Raw genomic sequence first — 24,017 nt, forward strand, 5'->3', positions numbered from 1 at the left:
TGCAGAACACACTGAGAAAACTTAGTCGGCCGGCAACAAAAACTGCCCGACAGCTGATCGTCGGCTTGGTGTGTTCCTGCCTTTAGGTTTCAAAAGGGTGCTTGCAAGCTCCCCCTTTGAGGCCGTTATGCACATTTGATGCATACTTCAGCTGAGCCTGCGAGTTTTTGAGCTACACAGGACTTTCCCCGGCAGTCAAAGAGGCATTATGTCACGAAAGTGTGGACTCAGACTGTTTAGGATGCCATTTGGGATTCAGCCTATGATTGGCATTTTTTTTCAAGTGTCCGGCTATGGATTTGCCTCCTCTTCTCTATCCCCCTCAGACTTGCTTTTCGCAGATTTGGCACATTTGGGGAAGGGCACAGTGGTTACACTTACAGAGGTGAAACTGCAAACAATAAATACACAATCTGAGACATGAAACAAATAACTTGGAATTTTATTAACATTAAATCATCCTTATCCCGTTTTCACCTAAACATTTTGGGTAGGCTGTGCCTCCCCTGACGAGCCGAATCTTGTGTTTGTTCTTCAGGTGTGTTTGGTGATTCAGATGCAGTTACGTCAGTGTCAGTGATGGAGGGAAATTTAGTCAATTTGTTCACTGCTGTGAAAAGTCACCTTTCACCTTTATTTATATAGTGCTTGTTACAATGCAGATTGTGTAAGTGAGTGGTGAATGTGAGTCATGTGACTCTCTCCTGGTACAACGGAAACAGTTTATTTTACCCGAGAGACTTTGGACATATTTGATAATGCGGACATTTTTACTCGCTTACATTTTAAGAGACAGAACATTATGTGAATAAATTACTTTGCTAGCAGTTCTTCAACATGAAATCATCCTGAAGTAAACATCATGCTTAACAGTGTTGTGCATGTCAAATAAAATCTGTCATAATGTTCCATCTACCAGCTGGAGTACCCATGATCGCCACCAGATGGCACTCCTCCTGCCTCACATGCTTTCCCATCATGAACTTCAATCACTTCTTTCTCATCACCACTTTCATAATGCTGTTCCCCATTCAGTAAGCGCGTTTGTGTCTTCTGAGGTGAGTTGAGCAGTTCAGAAACTTTGTGTATATTTACACATCCATAAAATACACTTTATATGGTTTAAGCATTTTATGATGTTATTTCTGAATAGTTTTAATCGGATACAATATTATATTCATCTATATTCTGGCATTTGCAGACTGATTTAGTTTAATAGGAAATGGACATTGGATTGAAATGGTAAATGCACCGGTGAGATTTTTTGGAGAGAAATTGCCGAATTACACTTTTAAACCTAAGTACTGGGTTTTAACTTACTCAAATATCGAATGATGCAAATAAGAAAAAAACATGGTTCAGCGTTAACTTATATCTTTACTAAGATGCGATTATATATAGTTTATACTTATTATTTGCAGAAATGGACCATCGTGAACATATTTAGACAGTGTGTGAACCCTGTTTTGTTTTCAGACATGACAGTAAGTTCTGCCTATCTATAGGTTGATCTTTTAATAACTACAATCACGTTATTAGAAAATCAAACTGTAAATAGATTCATATGGACATATTCAGTTATATACTGGCTGAAATGATATCCAACTCTTGAACACTTGAAAAAATGGGTTTTATTACTATTTTTGTTGCATTTTGTGTTTTATCCACGTCACACTGTGAGAAATAATACTATTATCAGTGTTAGAATAAGGCCCCAAAATTAAAACGCAAATTGTTTATTTGTTTGTTTGTCAAATAGACAAATGTTAGTTGTTCAGCTGGCATCTCGGCTTTGTTGACTGGAGCAATAAAGTTTTGATCTTTGGCATCTGGAACTTCTTGACTCAAGAGATTTCTGATAGAGAGGACTTTCCCTACAACAACTGTAAGATATAATTCTTCTGTTTAATGATTGTTTGGTACACCTGACATAGTGATATTGAATAAGCATTTAATCGTAGAACCAAAGTCTGGGGTGTTATAATATTCCCTTTCAGTCGGTCACATTCAATGTCACGTTGACGTACGGATGAATTGAGATCTCACTATTGGCATATCAGTTGCCTCAATTTGCTAGCAGTATGGCTTGCTCTGCACCGCTTCAAACAGCTTTTTACATGACAAGCACGTACTTGTCCGGACAGACAACACTGCGACTGTTGTGTACATCAGCCATCAAGGTGGTCTATGATCCTGTCGCATGTTGAAACTCTACCGCCATCTCCTCTTATGGAGTCAGAAGCATCTGAGGATGCTTCACGCCATTCTCATCCTGGACGGGCTCAGTCGTGCAGCCGATGACCTCTTTTGCCTCTACAAGGCATCCCTACAATTTGAAGTGGAACCTGTTCATCAAGTGGTGTTCTTCTCTCCAGAAAGACCCCCAGAGATGCCCGATCAGTGTCGTGCTTTCTTTCCTGCATGAAGGGTTGGAGCGAAGGCTGTCTCCTTCCACCCTGAAAGTGCATGTTGCCGCTGTCGCCACACGACCTGGTCATCAGGTTCCTTAGGGGTGCAAGAAGACTAAATCCTCCTCGACCTCATGTTGTTTCCTCTTGGGATCTCTTTGGTCCTTACGACCTTACAAAGTGAGCCCTTCAAATCTCTGCAGTCAGCTGAGCTCAAAAATCCTGGCTTCAATCAAGAGGGTTGGGGACCTGCAGGCATTTTCGGTCAACAAATTGTGCCTGGAATTCGGGACGGCCTACTATTGTCACAGACACGTCAGGCTCCACCGCTCACCAATCACAGCGCACCCAATCACCAGAGTACTGATCACCGGCACCTGCACCTCATCAAGCACCTCATCACCTCCAGCATAAAGAGCACTCACACACATCATTCCATGTCCGGTCTCGTTTGCATTAACTTACCTGTATGCTTACCTTAAGGACTGCCCATGATCTACTTACCTGCCTCCAGGAATCTCCTTGTGTGTTCTCTCCTCTCTGTGTGAGTGCTCCTTGTCTCCAGTGTCTCCAGCGTCTCCATCGTCTCCAGTTCCAAAGTTATCTGCATCTGAAACCACAAAAGAACTCTGTCATCACTCTGCACCTCAAGTACCTGCACTACTTCACCGTTCACTCACCTGCACTTCAGCCATTGCTCGTACTGGTTCTCAATAAACCTCCTTTACCTGTGAAAGTCGGTCTCTGTCCCTTCTGTACTGTAACAGAAGACCGGACCATAACAGCACGAGGCCAGTATGAGCACCCCGGATCCCTTTCAAGAACTCTTGGATGTTCTCCGACAAACTCTCACCGCCAGCGCACCTCCACCATCACCCGTCAGCACTTCCGCAAACACCGTCACCTCTCCCTCTCCGCCAGCGCACGCCAGTCCCATGGCCAGACCAGTGCCCTACTCAGGATCGGCGGAGGACTGCAGCGGCTTCCTCCTGCAGTGTGCACTGGTCCTGGAGATGCAACTGCACCTCTACCCCAGCGACACATCCAAAGTAGCGTTCATCATTTCCCAGTTGCAAGGCAAAGCGTTACAGTGGGCAGAATCCATCTGGTCTCAAAACGGTCCCGTCATTCAGTCATATACATCCTTCGTGTCCCACTTCCGGGAGGTGTTTGGTAAACCTTCCTTCGACTCCTCTGTTGGTGAGAAATTGTGTAATCTCAAACAAGGTTCCATGACTATTAACGATTATGCTTTGCAATTCAGAACGCTAGCAGCTTCAAGTGGATGGAATGAGCAAGCCCTCATAACTACCTACCGACAAGGGTTGGATCCGCGGGTGCGGTTGCATCTCGCTGCATACGAGGATTCCATCGGCCTCGAGCGCTTCATCCAGCTGTCCATCCGCTTCGCCTCCTGTATGCAGTTGTGTATAGAAGAACACCAGGACCACTCACTCTTCCATCACCTCCTCCGCCGACCTGAACCCGTCAGCCCTCCAGAGCCAGCCCATGAACCCATGTATTTAGAAAATTCTCGTCTCACTCCTTCAGAGCGCCAAAGACGGCTGACCCCGAATCTCTGACTATATTGTGGTTTACCTGGGCATATCATCTCTGCGTGCCCAACTCGTCCACCACGACCTATGGTGAGTGCCATTATCCCTTCACTCAATAAAATGAAACCACTCACCACTGTTGTCAATCTTACTGCTGCTGGTGTTTCCCTTCCAGTGGTGGCGCTCCTCGATTCAGGGTCAGCCGGCAACTTAATCTCCGGCGCCCTCTGCCGGCAGCTCAAACTCAAGACTACACCCTCTCCGTCTGTCTATCAGATCCACTCAATCACGGGAAAGCCTCTGAGCCGAAGATGTGTGCGCCGATGTGTGGGGTCCCATCCAGTTACGTGTCGGCATACTTCATCTCGAAGACATTCATCTGCTGCTTCTGGAGGAATCCACCTCTGACGTGGTTCTAGGGCGCCCCTGGTTGGAGCAGCACAACACGACCATCTCTTGGAAAACCGGCGAGATCCTGAAGTGGGGCGAAACCTGTTTCTCTGTTTCTCTGACCTTCCAGTTCCTCGAGTACCATCCTCTCATGATCTATCCATCTGTGCCACCTCCATAGAGAGTCCAGTTGAGAAACGCTCCACCGAGATTCCTGAATGTTACGCCCCCTTCAGTGACGTCTTCTGCCCGCAAAGAGCCTCCAAGCTGCCTCCACACCGGCCATGGGACTGTGCCATCGATCTGCTTCCGGGTGAGCCAGTGCCAAGGGGTAAAATCTATCCCCTTTCCATCCCGGAGGAAGGCCATGGAGGAATGCATCAAAGAGGCCCTTGCTCAAGGATACATCCGCCCGTCTACTTCCCCTGCTGCTTCGAGCTTCTTCTTTGTGGCAAAAAAGGACCGAGGCTTGAGGCCCTGCATAGACTACCGCTCCTTGAACAAGATCACAGTCAAGTTCCGTTATCCCCTTCCTCTCGTCCCAGCGGCCCTGGAACATCTACGTGGTGCCACTGTGTTCACAAAGTTGGACCTCCGCAGCGCGTACAACCTCATCCGGATACGCGAGGGGGACGAGTGGAAGACCGCCTTCATCACGCCCACCGGCCATTATGAATATCTTGTTATGCCGTATGGCCTGGTCAACGCCCCCTCCGTATTCCAGGACTTCATACATGAGGTGCTCCAGGAGTTCCTCCACAAGTTCGTGCTGGTATACATTGATGACATCTTAATATACTCCCGGAGACTGGCCGAACATCGCCACCACGTTGCGGAGGTCCTCCAACGACTTCGCCAGTTCCATCTCTTCCTCAAGGCAGAAAAGTGCTCATTCCACCAGTCTTCAGTCCATTTCCTCGGATACATCATTGATCACAGTGGCATCCGGATGGACGAGGGGAAGGTGGACTCCATCAAGACCTGGCCAGTTCCAACATCCATAAAAGAACTCCAACATTTCCTAGGTTTTGCTAATTTCTATCGACGATTTATCAAGAATTACAGTTCCATTATCCATCCACTCACCAGCCTGCTCCGAAATCAGCCCAAGTCTCTGTCCTGGACACCAGCTGCCACCAACGCCTTCGAAAGCCTCAAAGAAGCCTTCACCACCGCTCCCCTCCTCGTCCACCCTAACCCAGAGCTCCCTTTCGTCATGGAGGTGGACGCTTCCACCACAGGAGTGGGAGCCGTCTTGTCTCAGCAGCAGGGGACACCAAGTAGACTCCATCCATGAGCCTTCTTCTCCCGCAAGCTAAACCCCGCGGAGGTCAACTACGACATAGGAAACAGAGAACTCCTAGCCGTGAAGTTGGCTCTAGAAGAGTGGAGGCATTGGCTGGAGGGAGCTAAACATCAGTTCCTTGTGCTAACAGACCATAAGAACCTGGAATATTTACAAGCCGCCAAAAGATTAAACCCTAGACAAGCACGCTGGGCCTTATTCTTCTCCCGATTTGACTTTACCATCTCCTATCGTCCCCGATCAAAGAATGTCAAAGCAGATGCACTCTCTCGACTGAAGAAACCACCATTGAACCTGAATCCATCCTTCCAAGCTCCATCATCGTGAGTCCCATCTCCTGGTCGGAAGAGACCATCCCCTCCTCCAATGCCTCCACTAACCCTCCGCCGGGTTGTCCACCTGGCTTGCTGTACATCACTCGAGCACGACGCACTCCACTTATTCACACAGCCCATTCGTCGCTCGGCACTGGCCACCCGGGGGTCAATGAAACCCTCTCGTTGCTAAGGGAATGCTTCTGGTGGCCGAGTATGGCATCCGATGTCAGAAGGTACGTGCAGGGCTGCAGGGAGTGCGCCATTTCCAAGAGCCCACGCCATCTCCCATCCAGCAAGCTCCATCCTCTGCCCGTTCCTAACCGACCCTGGTCACACCTAGGAGTGGACTTTGTAACAGATCTACCCGCATCCGAAGGTTGTACCTGCATCCTAGTAATCATCGATCGATTCTCCAAGTCATGTCGTCTAGTCCCACTAAGAATTTTACCCACTGCCATGGAGACAGCCGAACTTATGTTCAATCACGTGTTCAGGTACTTCGGAATACCAGAGGATATCGTCTCAGACAGAGGACCCCAGTTCATCTCCCGAGTGTGGAAAGCCTTCCACTCACTCCTAGGTGTGACCGTAAGTCTACCATCCGGCTACCATCCACAGTCTGGGACTGAGAGGGTCTGGGACTCAGCACACCACCATCTGCAGAGAGCCCTGCGCAGACGCAGGATGACGGCCGACCTTCGTCGCTCTCACGCTCCCACCTACCAGCCTGGACAGAAGGTATGGCTATCTACAAGAGACATCCGCTTGCGTCTGCCCTGCAAGAAGCTGAGTCCCAGGTTCATTGGCCCATTCAAGATCATTAAGCAGATCAACCCGGTGACATATCAGCTACAACTTCCCTCACAGTACCGTATACTTCCCACCTTTCACGTATCTCTCCTCAAGCCTCACCATCCCTCTGTTCCTCTCTCCACAGGGCCTGACGTGGCAGCCGCTGAACACCCCCTTCCACTCATCTTGGAAGACGGAGCCACCTACGAAGTACATGACATTTTGGACTCCCGGCACCGTGGTGGCCAGTTGGAATACCTGGTGGACTGGGAGGGATATGGCCCTGAAGAGTGCTCTTGGGTCCCCAGGAACGACATCCTCGATCCCAATCTGCTACTTACCTTCCACGGCAATCACCCTGACAGACCTGCCCCACGTGCAAGAGGACGGGCACCTCGACGCCGGGGTCCTCGGCCCTCAGGAGCGGGCCGTGTAGGGGGTGGTACTGTCACAGACACGTCAGGCTCCACCGCTCACCAATCACAGCAAACAATCACCAGAGTACTGATCACCGGCACCTGCACCTCATCAAGCACCTCATCACCTCCAGCATAAAGAGCACTCACACACACCATTCCATGTCCGGTCTCGTTTGCATTAACTTACCTGTATGCTTACCTTAAAGGTGATAGAGAGGATTTTTTCGTCGACTGAGAATCCAAAGACTGTTACTGAGTTTTTCAAATGAGCGCATGCGTAAGAACAACCCCCCTCCTTCGAAGGAACGCCTCCCAAAACTCGTAAACACTCGTATTGGAACACGAGTGTTTACCACCGGCATTCGCTGTGTTGTGTTAGTGGATTCATTATGTCGGACTCACCGCAGGTAACTCATAATCTGCAGTTGTTACTCCTGTCTCCGGACAAAAACATTGCATGCAGCACCTGTAGAATGTGGAAAGTTACTGGAGCGTGCAGCCGCACTCGTCTCTCACAAGGAACGTCATGGCAGTGATTGACAAGCCAGAGGGTCAATCCGCGCACGTCTGTCACAAGGAACGTAACGGCAGTGATTGACAAGCCAGAGGGCCAATCGTTTACGCGATGATCGCGTAAACGATTGGCTGATGTTTTTAAGGCCCTACCTCATGCACAGATGATGTATATTAATATTATTCCTTTCAGTGCACCTAATAAATAGTCTTTTATCAGTTAGTAAAGACAGTTTCAAGTAATATTGCAAAAATGTATAAGGGCCGTTTCATAGTCAACGCATCTGTACGCATACGCGTCCCCGAGGCTACGCATCGTTACGCTTCGGCCGCCATTATGCGTCGGTGCGTAGCCAAATGTGTCGTCCTAGTTTTTGATACGCGACGCGCCGATGCACGCAATACTATGCGTTGTCGGTGGGGGCGACATTGCAAGTATTGTACATTAATTCAAGTATATTGTGTTTACAGAAGAAGAAGGTTTGAATACAATGGCGGGCGAAGAGGAAAAATTATGCAAACTTATACGTATTCATCCACATTTATACGATAGTTCATCGCAATTACACTCAAATAAAATAGCGTTGGAAAATGCATGGAGAGAGGTTGCAACCGCGATGGGATCTACTACCCCCTGTTGCGTGAGCGGTGTATTGCATACACGCATCGCCCGTGACGCTTGTGTCCACTGTTTAGACTATGAAAGGGAGCGCGTCGCTCGCGTTGCTTGCTCGCGTTTCTCGCGTTGACTATGTAACGGCCCTAAAACAAAACATCCTCTTTAGCACCTTTAAGGACTGCCCGTGATCTACTTACCTGCCTCCAGGAATCTCCTCGTGTGTTCTCTCCTCTCTGTGTGAGTGCTCCTTGTCTCCATCGTCTCCAGTTCCAAAGTCATCTCACTCCACAAGAACTCTGCACCTCTGCACCTCAAGTACCTGCACTACTTCACCGTTCACTCACCTGCACTTCAGCCATTGCTCGTACTGGTTCTCAATAAAACTCCTTTACCTGTGAAAGTCGGTCTCTGTCCCTTCTGTACTGTAACAACTATTATGTTTTCTGAGACCCTGACCTGGATATGTGCCTGAGGTTCCCACCATGATTTTCAGGGATCAGGTGGTGAACCTGCAAGCGCTGTCCTCGGAGGAGGCAGACCCAGTCCTCGCTCTGCTCTGTCCTGCTTTGCTTTGCACCTTTGCATGGACAGAATGAGCTTCAGAGATTCAGAACCTCAGGCTGGCCTACTATCATGTTGTCGGAGACCTTGACCTGGATATGTGCCCGAGGTACCCACCAGGCTTTTCAGGGATCAGGTGGTGAACCTAAAAGCGTTGCCATCAGAGAAGCTCTTTTGAAGCTCTTCGCCTGACAATCTTCTCAAGCCTGCGGTCATTCACTTGTACACCTTGTCCTACCACACTTATTCCTTCCAGGAGCAACTTTCCATGAATATGCTTTGGCACAGCACTATTTTATTGATGTGTTAGAATAGTTTTGACAAAGCTATGATTTCTGAGATACACAAATCAAATAGCCACGCTGTTTGCACCCGTTCACTTCACACACATTAGCCTGTTGCGTAATAATTTTAGAGATTTATGTAATTTTGTGCTATCCCTCGTCTCACCTGTTTTCTTCAAACACAAGGAGTGACTGACTACTTTTCCCATACACCGGAGTGAGACCATGGATGTCTCTCGAGCTGTCGCGATCTTTTTGACTCTCTGTGGATTAACTTTTCTGTATCTGACATTGAGAGCAAATTCTGTCATTTAGAGACATTTTTAAGATGCAAAAAAGCGATTTTAGAAATGCCAGAAATGTGGCTTTTCAAAAGAAAGATTACTATCAGAAATCATTTCCGCACTTTGGTAGCAAATCTACACTTTAAACAGATGAAACGACCAAGGTAAACTCACATGTTAGAGTTTCAAAAGAGTTATTTTGCTCCGATTTTGCTCAGCAAAAATACAAAAGTCTACAATCAAAAGCAAATAATCTTATTATGAACTCAAACATTTCACATCAATTTTTGAAAGACCAAAACGTTAAACCAAAACTGGTAACCAAATGATATTTTTCCAAATGAACGATTACATTTACAGGTTACTGTATATTTGCATTAATGTTCACTCATGAATTTTGTTGTAAAACACAGGCAAATATTATACATGTGATTTACTGGCTTTTGAAAAGTCAAAATGGATGCTGCAGTGGTTTTTCTCTTCTATTTTATCTGTTCAACCATCAGTGTGTCTGGTTTGATCTGTCGGTGGATAAACAGCTTCTGCTGGATGTTTGTCGTCACTGTGTGTGTCAGCAGTTTGTGGCTGAAGCGTTTCTTCATTTTCTCTCCTGCTAATAAGAAGATCACAATCTTCCACTCCACAAAAAACATCTTTACACTGAAATAAAGTGAATCCATCAACAGTCAAATAAAAGTCAGCGGTCAAATATGATTGACAGCTAACACTAATAACACACCAGTAGATTCAGATATCTAGTCCAATATTTCACTCTTCTGCTGTTAGTTTTCATTCAGGCCCAGAATTCATTTGAAAATGTAAGATCAGCAAAAACTTGTTGATTTCGTGATGGTAAAGGAGACGGATGTGTGAGTGGAAACTAACTGAGGGTGGGGAGAATTCACACACAACCAGATAAATATCACAGTTCAGTGTGTTTCAGATCAATCTGAGGGTTTTCAGACATTTTAAGAGTCACTATCGTGAGCTTTTCAGTGAAACAATGAAGAAAATGTTCCTCAAGTTAGTTTTGCTCTGTTTGTGGCGTCTGGATGGTGAGTTTTAAATGTGTTTTTATGGCTTCAGTTGTTTCTGCTCTGGTACCATGTGATACATTACTGGTTAAAATAGTTAGAGAAGATTAACATTCACTTTTAGTGTCAGCGACGGTGGCTGAAGTGAAGCGCACGACTCAGGAAATAACTTTAATCTAATAATCCTCACAATACACAGGAGAATCATGAGGAGAAACACAACCATGTAACGTAGACGATACCGGACGATGAACTGAACAGAAATCAGGCTTTAAATAACAGGGAGATCATTGGAAGAACAGAAACAGGTCTGGGATTAATGAACTAATGATAGAGAACACAGGCAAATGGAAACAGAGAGAAAACTAAACCTAAACAGAACAATGTTCATGTTCAGATCATGTTACGATTAAGTTTCTTTTTTAGTTAATGTTCCATTTATAATCTTTTTCTCTTTTCATTCATCATCTTTTGTCTTTGTACTGCTGCTGAATATTATTCATGTCACATTTAAATGAATAAAAGTATTTCAGACAGGACCACTTTGGCAAGTTACTTTGAGTTTATTGAAACACAAGTTATCTTTGGTGGTATGGTTCCTTAAGGGGGTTCTTGGTCCAAAATTAATTGAACATACAAGAGCTTTAACATTAACCCCCTGGAACCATCAGCTTGGAAATACATAGACAATTATGACACTTTAGTAATGTCTTTAAAAGCGAACAGAGGTAATTGTGTAGATGTGGCAGTGGGACGTCTATACTGTAGCTTGGTTATGAGGATGAGTGTCTCTCAGCAGTGAGGTACATGCCAGCCGGGACTTGAAAGCCTTGGTGATCTGAAACAAAAGAAGATGACAACCAGAAGGTGCACAGTAATATGCTCATGCTTATTATACGGAGGGAGGGAGCAGTTTGAGCATACTTACCGAGCAGCAATGCCACGTATATATGTCCCGTGTCTAATAGGAGAATGATAGTGATTGGAGCGATTTGACAGCTGACTGCGTCAGCTGGTTGCAGCACTATGCCTACGTGGCCTGACTGAACTAACGCTGCGCTCGATTTTAGTGAAGCTTCACCAGACCAGCATCAAGTGATTTTAATCTGTGAAAAACTCTGTTCTTCAGGCGTGTTTGGTTATGAAGAGGAGTCAGTGTCAGTGACGGAGGGAGATTCAGTCACTCTAAACTCTTCTCTTACTGAAATGAAGGATGATGATGTGATTCAGTGGAGATTTGGAAACACTTTGATAGCAGAAATCAATGTAACGGCCGACAGATTCACTGTATATGATGATGTTCTTGATGGGAGATTCAGAGACAGACTGAAGCTGGACAATCAAACTGGATCTCTGACCATCACAAACATCACAATGAAACATGCTGGACATTATAAACTACAGACTAACCATGTGAGAAAGAGGCTCAGTCTCATTGTCACTGGTGAGTTAAATATCAGTTTCACCTGTTTTATATCATAATCAGCACAAAGATTCAATTATTAATCCAAACTCCATTTTGCTTCTGTTTAATGACGATATTCTTTTCAAATTTTAAATTTCAAAACCATTTACTTTTGTAAATGACTGTATAAATCTGTGATGAACCTGTTTCTGTTTGTTCTCTGTGTTTGATGATTCAGTGTCAGTGACGGAGGGAGATTCAGTCACTCTAAACTCTCCTCTTACTGAAATGAAGGATGATGATGTGATTCAGTGGATGTTTGAAAACACTTTAATAGCTGAAATCATTAAAGAGGCTGACAGATTCACTGTATATGATGATGTTCTTGATGGGAGATTCAGAGACAGACTGAAACTGGACAAACAAACTGGATCTCTGACCATCACAAACATCACAACTGAACATGCTGGAGTTTATCAACTAGAGACCAATACTTTCAAGAGTCATTCTTTTATTTATCTCACTGTCTATAGTGAGTTAAATATCAGTTTCACATGTTTTATCTGTTACAGCTAGATCTAAAAAGAAAGTAATAAAGAAGTATCTTATCATTACTAATTAGTTAAAATCACTAATTTCCTTACTATTTTTTTTTTTTAAATTACATTTTACATTTTGTACAGCAGGTTTATATTCAACTTTCTATGAAATAGTTTTTAAATCTGAAATATCTTCATTGATCCTCATTTCTCTTTATTCTCTGATGTTTTTCAGCTCATCTGCCTGTTCCTGTCATCAGCAGTAACTCTTCACAATGTTCTTCATCATCATCATCATGTTCATTGGTGTGTTCAGCTGTGAATGTGAGTCATGTGACTCTCTCCTGGTACAAAGGAAACAGTTCATTGTCCAGCATCAGTGCGTCTGATCTCAGCATCAGTCTCTCTCTACCTCTGGAGGTGGAATATCAGGATAAAAACACCTACAGCTGTGTGCTGAACAATCCCATCAGCAACCAGACTCAACATCTGGACATCACTCACCTCTGTCACACATGTTCAGGTACGGCAGTGCTGATATTAGGTGATGTTTTGATATTTGTGCCTTCAGTTGCATTTCCGGGTTGATTTCTTCTAAGATTGACCGTCCTTCTCGTCGATCATGGCACATGCAGGATTCTTCTTCTGCTTCTTCTGTTTAGAATGAGTTTCTGTTTCTGGATCATCCAGCTTTTGCAAACATAGAAGAATATGAGGGTCTAAACTAGTCTCATGTTTGTAATCTGATGTCTTTGCTTTTGAATATTTTGTCTAAAGACTTAATAGTTGTCTTGCCCACTGCCAAATATTATCATATTTATATACATACATATATTGAACATCACCACCCTTTGCTGCATTTCAGTCTGAAATAAAAACACATGATTGAGTTTTACTGTAAAAAGTGTTTTATTAAGGAACTGAGTTTTACTGTAACCCACAATAGAATGGAATAAACTTGAAAGTTTGAAATTAATTTAAATGTAAAGCGGCAAAATACTACTAACTGTGATGTTATCACTAGATCACACTAATGACCATCTCTCTCTACATTTACAGACCCAGTGTCTATAACAGGCCTGATCTCTGCTGTTGCCGCTGGATCTCTGTTGATTGTTGCTGCAGTCGGGATCTTCTGCATCTGCAAGAAATGTAGAAAAACTGATCAAGAAGGCAAGTGTCAAGTTAAAAACGGCTACTGAATTTGTAAAAGTGTTATAATAAATAATAATATGCTTTAATAGTATAGTATAGTTCATTTTAATGCATGTCATTTTGACCCGGAGATTTTCTTTTTCCTGAAAATGCTATTTAATGTTATCGCATTGGACTTAAACTCACTGACTTTGCTCTCACAGGGTATAACAACTTCCCCTCCAAAAATGGGATACTTTTTGTAATTGTTACACTTATGGTGTTCCTGGTCAAAAATGACCGGCCTCCAAAAATTTGCTTATAATTTTCTCTTTATGCTATATTATTACCAAATATGGGATTCAAACTTGTTTTCTTTCAGCACAGGTTGATCGTAGGCCTCATTGATCTGTTGATCTTTGAGTGAAAGTCAAAGTGAATCAATTTGTTAATGTAATGCAGCAATGTGTGCATTAATATTTTAACTTTGACAGCCCTAATAACATATATGTTTTAAAGAAACAGATCTAGTTAACAACAAATAGTTTTTGTTTATTTATTATATCTTGTTATCATTGAAACAGTTGAGACTCATGAAGAAGAAATCACTTACGTTGAGGCAATTTTCTACAAAAGAAAAGCACATAAATCGGTAAGATCATTTATTACTAATTCATGTTGTGTGTTTTAGTTCAGCAGTGAGTGTGCTTGTGTGTGACAGATCATCATACAGACAAAAACACAAAACAGCACCATATTAGATATGTATATCAGCCATAAGATCAGCATTCAATGCGAGAAACATATGCCATAATACTACTCATTCTGCCATGTAACTAAAGAGTAATGGCTCGTTTCCACCGAGTGGTACGGTTCAGTTCAGTACAGTATGATTCGGGATGGCAAACCCTGATCCGGCTTGCATTTCCACTGCCAACAGTACACTTACTTGATAGACATGGTGTATGCCGGAAAGTAGCAATGGATGCCGTGAAGAAGAAAGTGACAGTAAACAACAATGGAGGACATACAGCAGGTTTGTTTGAGCAAAGGTTGAAGGCTGCAGGAAAAAGAGCTGAAAAGTACACATTGTGTTGCAACCATAGACTGAAAAAAAAATATGGACGTAGTGTCTGTGACGTCACCCGTAGATTTCTGAAGAGCATTTTTGAAGTGAAAATGAGGCCACTGCCATCTTAGCTGCGCGTAATCGCAGGTCACTCCCGGATAACTGAAAATGGGCAAAAAGGCGGGAAGTGGTTGGAGCTAATCAAGGTGCCTGGTTGCTGAAACCACGCCTGCCTAGCGCGACTTGATCATGTTAGCAGGCAAAGGAGCTATCTATCTATCTTAGATACTATCTAAAATATTAAAGGTGCCATCGAGCGTTTTTTTACAAGATGTAATATAAGTCTAAGGTGTCCCCTGAATGTGTCTGTGAAGTTTCAGCTCAAAATACCCCATAGATTTTTTTTAATTAATTTTTTTAACTGCCTATTTTGGGGCATAATTAGAAATGCGCCGATTTAGGGTTGCGGCCCCTTTAAATCTGGCGCTCCCCCGCCCCCCGAGCTTGCGCTTGCCTTAAACAGAGCATAAACAAAGTTTACACAGCTAATATAACCATCAAAATGGATCTTTACAAAGTGTTCGTCATGCATGCGTCTGATTATGTGAGTATTGTGTACTGTTATATTGTTTACATTGATTCTGAATGAATTTGAGGCTGTGCTCCGTGGCTAACGGCTAATGCTACACTGTTGGAGAGATTTATAAAGAATGAAGTTGTGTTTATTCATTATACAGACTGCAAGTGTTTAATAATGAAAATAGCGACGGCTCTTGTGTCCGTGAATACAGTAATAAAGATGGTAACTTTAACCACATTTAACAGTACATTAGCAACATGCTAACGAAACATTTAGAAAGACAGTTTACAAATATCACTAAAAATATCATGTTATCATGGATCATGTCAGTTATTATTGCTCCATCTGCCATTTTTCTCTATTGTCCTTGCTTGCTTACCTAGTCTGATGATTCAGCTCTGCACAGATCCAGACGTTTTGCCCTTGTCTAATGCCATATATATCTATGCTCTAATGCATTGATCATGGGCTGGCATATGCAAATATTGGGGGTGTACACCCCGACTATTACGTAACAGTCGGTGTTATGTTGAGATTCGTCTGTTCTTCGGAGGTCTTTTAAACAAATGAGATTTATATAAGAAGGAGTAAACAATGTAGTTTGAAACTCACTGTATGTCATTTCTATGTACTGAACTCTTGTTATTTAACTATGCCTAGATAAATTCAATTTTTCATTCTAGGGCACCTTTAATAAAGATAACAAGTTCATTAGAAAGTTCTAAAGGTGTATTGTCAGTCTACTGTGTCTTTTTGTAAGATACAGATGCTCCAGCACCAGTAATTAATTTGTGTCAGGTGTGCAAATAACATGCAAAATCAAACGGAACTTCATACCTTTATAATGAAATAGCGATCGCAAGATGAATCCAATCCTTGGCACTTAATTGGGTAAAATGTCCATGAGTGTCCATTGCAAAAAACAGTACTTTTTGTCAACAAAAGCATTAAATCCATAAAATATTGATATATTATCCATTGTTTGCATCACATTTCTTCTGAATGATCTACTTTCTATCATTGTTCTTCAAGAAATTATGCAACCTGAGCAGCGTTTATGTTGTAAAACTGTATATGATCTCACAAACAAATGAGTCCGCGTTTTTATTTTTCAAAATAGTGCAGTAGTTTTAGTTATAATATCCAAGCAGTGCTGTCAGAGTTTTATATCCTCCCGCCATTTTCATTGTAGTAAATCTCACAAACAAAACTTTTAGCCAATGCCAAGACGATCCAATAACATGTGCTTTGTTTATCTTCGCATACATGCACATCAACACAGACACACATCTCTCGAGTCTCGACCATTAACGCAGCAAGCCATATTATTTTATAATTGTATAAAATAATCCAGAAAAAAGCACAAATATGGCAGAGATGCCAAATTCAGCGGCTGGAATTAGCTGAGGTAAAGTGAGTGACGGCTCACAGACAGCAGCGGCATCTACCTGTCACTCAAGTGACCACGCCCTTAATTATGCAGAACTTTAAGGCTTAATATAATTTAAACAGATGAGTTATAAAAAAAAATTCACCCCCCTCAGAGTTGTCATGAAGGGCAAAATTAGCTATTGTCAAGAGAAATGGAGTGTTCTCTTCCAAACAATTTGATAAAGATTTTAAAAGATATAATAAAAAGCAGAAAATTGTTGAACTTGGAGAATCTCTGGGGTCTATGAAGTTTTCATAGATGAGACATACAAAAACACATGCTGTGGGCTCAAGTGAAGTGTATACCATGGAGCCTTTATAGCTCTCGGAGCAGTAGTAGTAGTAGGAGTGGTAGTAGTAGTTGTGTAGTTTTGCTGAAGAAAGAAAGAGCATACAAACAAGCAGCAAGCGGAAGCCGACGCCAGACCACAACCCTCAGAAGATCAAAGAAGACACCTGATTTTCTTAGAGAAAACATATACTTAATAAAGAAGAAGGGTAAGCTTTAAAATGTAATTATTTATCTGGCCATGGAACGTCCAGCTTAGCTGGCATAGAGTGGTGTATTTAGCTTTTGCCTTTGCAAGAAATAATAAAATGAGAATTGGGACTGCCCTCAAACTCTGATAGTATTGTCTCAGTCTGTTTATTGTTGTAGAGTGAGAATCCATTTGGGGTATCAGAAGTTGACTGACTGAAAAAGATAGATTTTTATAAAGATATCCCGACGGACTTTACAAAGTCAGGTTGCCAACCAGAGTGGGCCGTGGGAGTGCATTAGCAGGCATAGCTGTCCTCTGAGGGCGAAGAGCCAGCTGTGGTGCACTGAACGGAAGGCTAACCCACCCCACCCAGGTAGGCTTGGTTGATATCTGAACCGTAGGCCTAGGAGGTACGGTAGTGATCAGAAGTAGACCCTGAGATAATATAATCTAAGAAGAAAATATTATATGCCTACCTGACTCCTCCTGAATCTATTTACAGGAGTTGAGTAATATGAATAGAGGAAGTGGCTCGTGACCAAGATAGTGTTACGTGGTCACGGCAGAAACCACCCAGGGGGTGACGCGGCACACTATAAAGACCAAAACCACAATTTGTACCAAGCTGTAAACATGTTTTTTTCTGCTGTAAATTTTAACATGGGGCTAAATGAGATTCTGTCTCTAGCAGCCAGTCGAAGAATTGCAGTTTAAGTCACTTCCGTATTGGCTTCACGAGAAACTGGGGGAGGTTGCCGCTTGGTTGCAACGGTATTGTGTTGTCATTCCCCTTGTAGCACGCTCAAGTGACGATTCTCTGTCAACCAATCAACGTTCTGCAGTGAGTGTAGCTCCACCCTTTTGGTACCGGTACTATTGGTACTAATTGTGCTTGGTACCCCAACGGAAGGATCTCAAAATGGCAAAAATTGCTTGCCATACTGAACCGTACAAAACCGTACCGCTTGGTGGAAATAAGCCATAACAGAGTGCTCAAAATGAGCCACTGATGAAGTACTTCCTGTGTCAGTTGATGACATCACAGTCCAAATCTTCAGAGTTTCACATACTGTACGTGCTTTTGCGATTCTCACAATGTTTTTGAGAAATCGGCACAATTCTTTCTGTATGCCATTTGTACTGGAATACATTTTTATAGCAACTATTATTTTGCAAGCATTAACCCTTAATTGTATGAATGTTTCACCAATCATTAATATCTATATCTAACACAGATGGATCTCAACCTGCGGTAAAATAAAACTCCATTGATATTAGAGCAACAATTACAGAAGAATAAAATAAAGCATGTTTTGTTACCTTTTGAAGGGTTCAGTGTGAGCAGATGATTTATTCCACCATAACTGTCCTCATCAGAGCTCATTTCCCCAGAACAATCAGCATCTGGCTCAAACATATTCCTAAAACTATCATTTTCAGTGTCTTCAAAATCAATATTTTGATCGCTGACAGCTTCTTCGCCAGATCCACCATCAGGTGTCAGCGACATTAATATTTGATTGTGTTCAGCACTTGCCCTGCAGTAAATCACTGAGCTAGTTCAAGTTTTGCTGATGATGCCTCCAATAATTTTGTTTTCTGCCTGCTTTAATTATGAGTGAAACGCCACTTCATTATTGTGTATCAGACATTGCCACCTTGTGGAATAAAGTTGAATTGCACTTATTCTGTCATCAAAGATTCAATTATTGTTGTTTAGAAGAAACATACTTACACTGTTAGACACCTTGGGTTGCTAGCGACCCTATACAATTTTTCTTTTTTACAAAAAATGTATGGGAAATCAGGCATTCTTTTATAATTTCATTATTTTTCTTGTTATATTGTTTACAATGAATTGGTTGAAGAAGGTTGATGTCTAACTTTAAAAATTGTGGAGGAGAGTAGTGAATAACGTCCCGGGTCACTAAAGACCCAAGGTATGCATTTAGGGGTTAAAAAAAAAGTCTCTAACCAACAAGCCTATGGAAGTTATGTGATGCACTCTAGGCTGCTTTAATATCTGCATATCGTAATGTTGTCAAGGACAAACACGCATTTATTATTATATTGTGTTTTTGACAGAATGATAAAGAGGAGGATCGTGTGGTGTATGCGCCTATCGCCAACAGAAGATGATCACAGTACCAGACCAGCGGTGCGATCGCTTTCACAGGAACCTCTGTAGTTTCCTCTGAGCTCTTTAGTTTTGAGTTTTGGGATTGTTGAAGCGAGATAATCAGTGATGGATTAATTAAATATACTTTAAAAAAAAAACTGGCGATGCCATTGTATTTTTTAAACGGTAGTATCTTCAGTACCGTAAGGAATGTTGTATGTGAGGCAGGTACACTTCAATTGAACATGCGTGCCTGCAAAAACATTACAAGAGACTGCCGTTGCCTGTCTGCTGTACCCTGTGTAGTAAATTTACTTTTAACAAATGATCTAAATATTGTGGCCTACTGGAATTTTGACTTTTTAAAGGCTCATTTTCCCACAAAACAACAACAAACAAGAAACATTTTGCGTCCTCATTTCAAAAATATATATAGACATATGTGCCTGCTAAATAAACGTCTCAGCTTCCGTTTGAGGCTTCTGACAGTTTGAGCTAGCTTGATTTACATCTGCACAGAAAAGTGGTTGATTTGTTGGTGGATAAACAGGTTCAGCATGAGCATCTACTGCTGGGTGTTTGTGGTTGATGTTTGACAGACGCACTGCTGACGAGTCATTACTGTGGTTGAAGGGCTTTTTTTCCATTCCCGCTCATATGAAGACTCACAGTCTGACTTTAGCTTAAAAAAAAACAGACTTTACTGTGAAATGCTGAATCTAACAGGTAAACGACTCTCTCAGTGTGTGATAAAATACAATATCGTGTAGTAAATTCATGTCAAATTTATTGTTTATTGCTTTTCACAATACACATTGTTTCAATGCAGCTTTACAGAAAATCATGATGTTAATGTTTATAATATCTTCATTAGAGTTGGGCGATAAATATAGTTTAATAGTATATTTTGTAATGTTACAAGCAATCAAGCAGTTGAGATTTGCTGTTTTTGCTCAACGTGAGTATACTGTATGTATGCAAATAAAGTTGGACATTCTTATAAATCCAACTTTATATAAGAAGCTTAATAGTTACATTTTGCAAAAATCAAGCAGGTAATCTTCGATATACAAAAGTTATCAAGCTGTTCTTGATGTCAAACCCTTTAAAGATCATGTTTTTGTCGATGTTTAACTATCATTTGTATTGTAGAATGCATTTGTATTATTTAATGTTGTAATATTTTTGGTATTTATGTATGCAAATGACTGATTGTTGTTAATAATTTCTTTAGTTTCAGTCTAGCAAACACTTCTAACAAATGTATATTTCTACGTTACAATAAGGTGTAAGAAATGTGCTTATATTCAGAAAAAAAAAGTGTTCAGAAAAACAATTCAATCAAAATTCAATAAAAAATTAACATTTTCAACAAATTGAATACTTTTTCTCATTTGCAGTTGGTCAACAGACTATGACCCTTAAACTTCATCAAATAAAACAACATCCCACTATTAACTAGAGTGCCATCTAGAGTCCAAAATAAGACTTTTGAACAATAACAGCTTTTACCTGTAAGATACACACTGTAAATACACTCACTCTTTTGCCTTCAGAACTGCCTTAAAGGATTAGTCCACTTTTAAATAAACTTTTCCTGATAATTTATTCACACCCATGTCATCCAAGATGTTCATGTCTTTCTTTCATCAGTCCAAAATAAATGATGGTTTTTGATGAAAACATTTCAGGATTATTCTCCTTATAGTGGACTTCACTGGCCTCCAAACGGTTGAAGGTCAAAATTACAGTTTCAGTGCAGCTTCAAAGAGCTTTTAACAATACCAGATGAGGAATAAGGGTCTTATCTAGAGAAACGATCGGTCATTTAAAAAAAAAAAAATACAACTGTATATGCTTTATAAACATAAAATATTGCCTTGAATGTACTTCCGGTTTCCACATTCTTCAAAACGCTTACGCTGTGTGTCCTACGCCTTCCCTATTCTACTTACGGAAAAAAACGAAACTGGTGCCGTGTTCGTTCCGTAAGCTGATTTATTTTTAACTTGATTTTAAATCTAACTAGTTATTCTTCCACTTATAGTGTAGGCTATTTAGAAAACACATATGTAAGATATACTGTCATGTAGGTTTGCAAATGGCCTTCACTTTTATTCCTTTGAGATGCTCTATACTATCTTGTTAGTCAATAAAGAGAGAAATGTTTCTTCTTTTACTTTTTGTTTTTGCTTCACAAAAAAAATTAACTATTAGCTGATTCTTCTTGCATCAAGAATAACTAGTTTCACAATTTGTTACATCTAAAAGCCACAAAATGTCCCATTTTTTGTTTTATAGCACTTGTATTTGGCGCGTTTTTGATAATCCACAGTTGATTTTGCCTCACGGTGATGACGTCATCACTAGCGCGCTCCCTTCAGTCAGCGTCGAGTCTTCTGAGGTAAACAATTCACGCTATTTCGCCTAATTGTAAAATAGTCTTCACAGTTTAAATAACATTTTACGTCACCCGCCATAAAACAAGAAGAAGAAGAAGAATAACATTTTACGAGGACATTTCTTAAGCCGGGCACACATTTAACGAATAGCTAAAACATTCTAAGACTGTGTTCAACACACAGCGATTGTTTCCTGTGACTGAAGCAGATTTATATACTTACACATGGAATTTGAACACAGACTGTAATCGCCGACTGAACGCAACTGTCTCTGACTGGACGCGTTTGAACGCGATCTGTCATAAGTATCAATTTACATTCATAATCGGCCTTACAATCGTTAAGTGTGTGCGCGGCTTTAGTGGTTTTCATCGCGTTCTGCACTGTTTGTGTCTGATAACTAGTAAAACACTTAAAGAATTAGGTTTTTTTAAATGTATTTCTCTACAAGATAACGAACTAATGACTTTATTGGTATAAATGTAGTTACTAGGAAATTGACCTATACTTAAGTGGACAAATTACAATGATTCATAAAGGGTGCCATTAGCGTCTGTCTTTTAACGCTATTTTTCTGTATCATTTGAGAAAAAAATAGTAATACTTTTATAGGCTTTCAGCATATATTCTGACTCAAACAATCTGTTTCTGTAGCAAATACTTAATAAAGTGAGATGATCTGCTGCTGATCCTGAATGTCTTGTTTAATGAGTATTGATAGTCTATGGATCATCACTATTATCAGAGCAGCTGAAAAGCCTCTTTAATTCATGTCAATAAATCCTATTTTCACCTCATTCATTATGTTGATGTCTTCAGATCTGTAAATTGCCACATTAAGCTCATTTCATTGGTGTCAACAGACTTGAGCAATTGACATGATCAGCTATTGAGATACAGAATACAGGATATAGGTAAGTATCATAACATAATTTATTTTATTAATCTGTGAAAATGTGTTTTATATAAAACACAAAACTAAAACACACTGTACCAATGAATCTGTTATGTTAAACTCAATTGGTGGGTTATTTGTTTCTTGCAAATTTGTATTTTTCTGTTTGTTTACTCTTTCTTTTTTATTCCTACATTTTTGTCCTATGTGGTGTCTTTTAATTGTGGCATTTCTTCTCTTTTTCATATATTTCTTTGCTTATATGTTAATGTGAGGTAAGATAAAATGTAGGCATAAAGTATGTGGATGAAATTCTTAGAAATAAAAAGAGATAAAATTTGAATTAGTATAAAATACTTCGCAATTAATTTATTTAAAAGTTATTTTACTAGCTATAAATGCTTAAAATGTCTGAATTAATAAACTTAGTAAGTGATTTCTTCTTGATTTTGTCAGATCTGCTCCTCCTCCTTCAGTGAAGCTCCTCCCACTGCAATTCACCAATAAATGCTGGAATATTCCCATCAGCCTACAAGTGAAGACGAGCATCAAACCATCAGGAAGAGCTGAAATCTGCAAAGACAGAGTTTATTGAAGGACAGTGAGAAGATGAGAGATCCAGAACACTGCAGAATGAAACACACTGAAGAACAAAGAGGTTGGTGTTTATTCCCTTTTTCATTCATGAAGAGGATTCATTCAGATTTAGATGTGTTGTAATAGGACCAATCCTGAGCTGTGCAATGATATAGTTGAAGCAGCAAATTATAAGGACACCTTCTATGACTTGGCATAATTTTTTCAAAATTAAGTAATTTTAGATAATTGTGTAGTTGATCTAATATATTTTAACAGAAAAATGTGATTTGTGCAGGAAGATCAACATACTTCATTCACAGAAAGTTTCATGGATATTTAGTTTGTAAAAATGCACCAAAATGATACTTTTTGTATAAATTTTGTATAGCAATTGTATATTGTTATACTGTATATTGTACACTGTTACATCACTTATGACCTTTTCACATTTCTTTGTTTTTTTTAAAGATATACTTAAATATATTAAAAAATGTTTTTACTTTCATTTCAGACTTGATTAAAGAAAATGAGGAGAATGAAGTGCTTTGTGAAGAGGAGGGGAATCTCATGTCAAAACTGCAGGAGAAACTTTAATTCGCTCTCAAACTGGACCCCGAAAAGTTTGACGTCATGGCGGTCTACCAAATCTTCCACGAGTTCATGTGCAGGTCTGTTGGGATTTTTCACATCTGCAAAGTTTAAAAGTTGAAAATACATACTGTGTAAGAATCATATGGTGAGTGTGACAAGACTTTTATTAGAGCTAAAGAACTGAAACGGCACCAGAGAATTCACACTGGAGAGAAACCTTACAAAGTGTTCACACTGCGGCAAGAGATTCAATGATTCAGGAAAGCTGAAAAACCATGAGAGGATCCACACTGAAGAGAAACCTTACA

General features: G+C 41.0%; 1 long non-coding RNA gene across 1 annotated transcript; it reads left to right on the top strand.

The window, feature by feature from the left end:
• The first annotated feature begins 22,490 nt into the window (after positions 1-22,490).
• LOC125263121 lies at positions 22,491-23,680 on the top strand. The gene is made up of 3 exons (XR_007183689.1): positions 22,491-22,558; positions 22,996-23,197; positions 23,630-23,680. It is a non-coding gene; the product is annotated as an uncharacterized LOC125263121 (long non-coding RNA).
• The last annotated feature ends 337 nt before the right edge of the window (positions 23,681-24,017 follow it).

The sequence above is a fragment of the Megalobrama amblycephala genome, linkage group LG2 (assembly GCF_018812025.1).
Source record: "Megalobrama amblycephala isolate DHTTF-2021 linkage group LG2, ASM1881202v1, whole genome shotgun sequence".
Taxonomy (NCBI): domain Eukaryota; kingdom Metazoa; phylum Chordata; class Actinopteri; order Cypriniformes; family Xenocyprididae; genus Megalobrama; species Megalobrama amblycephala.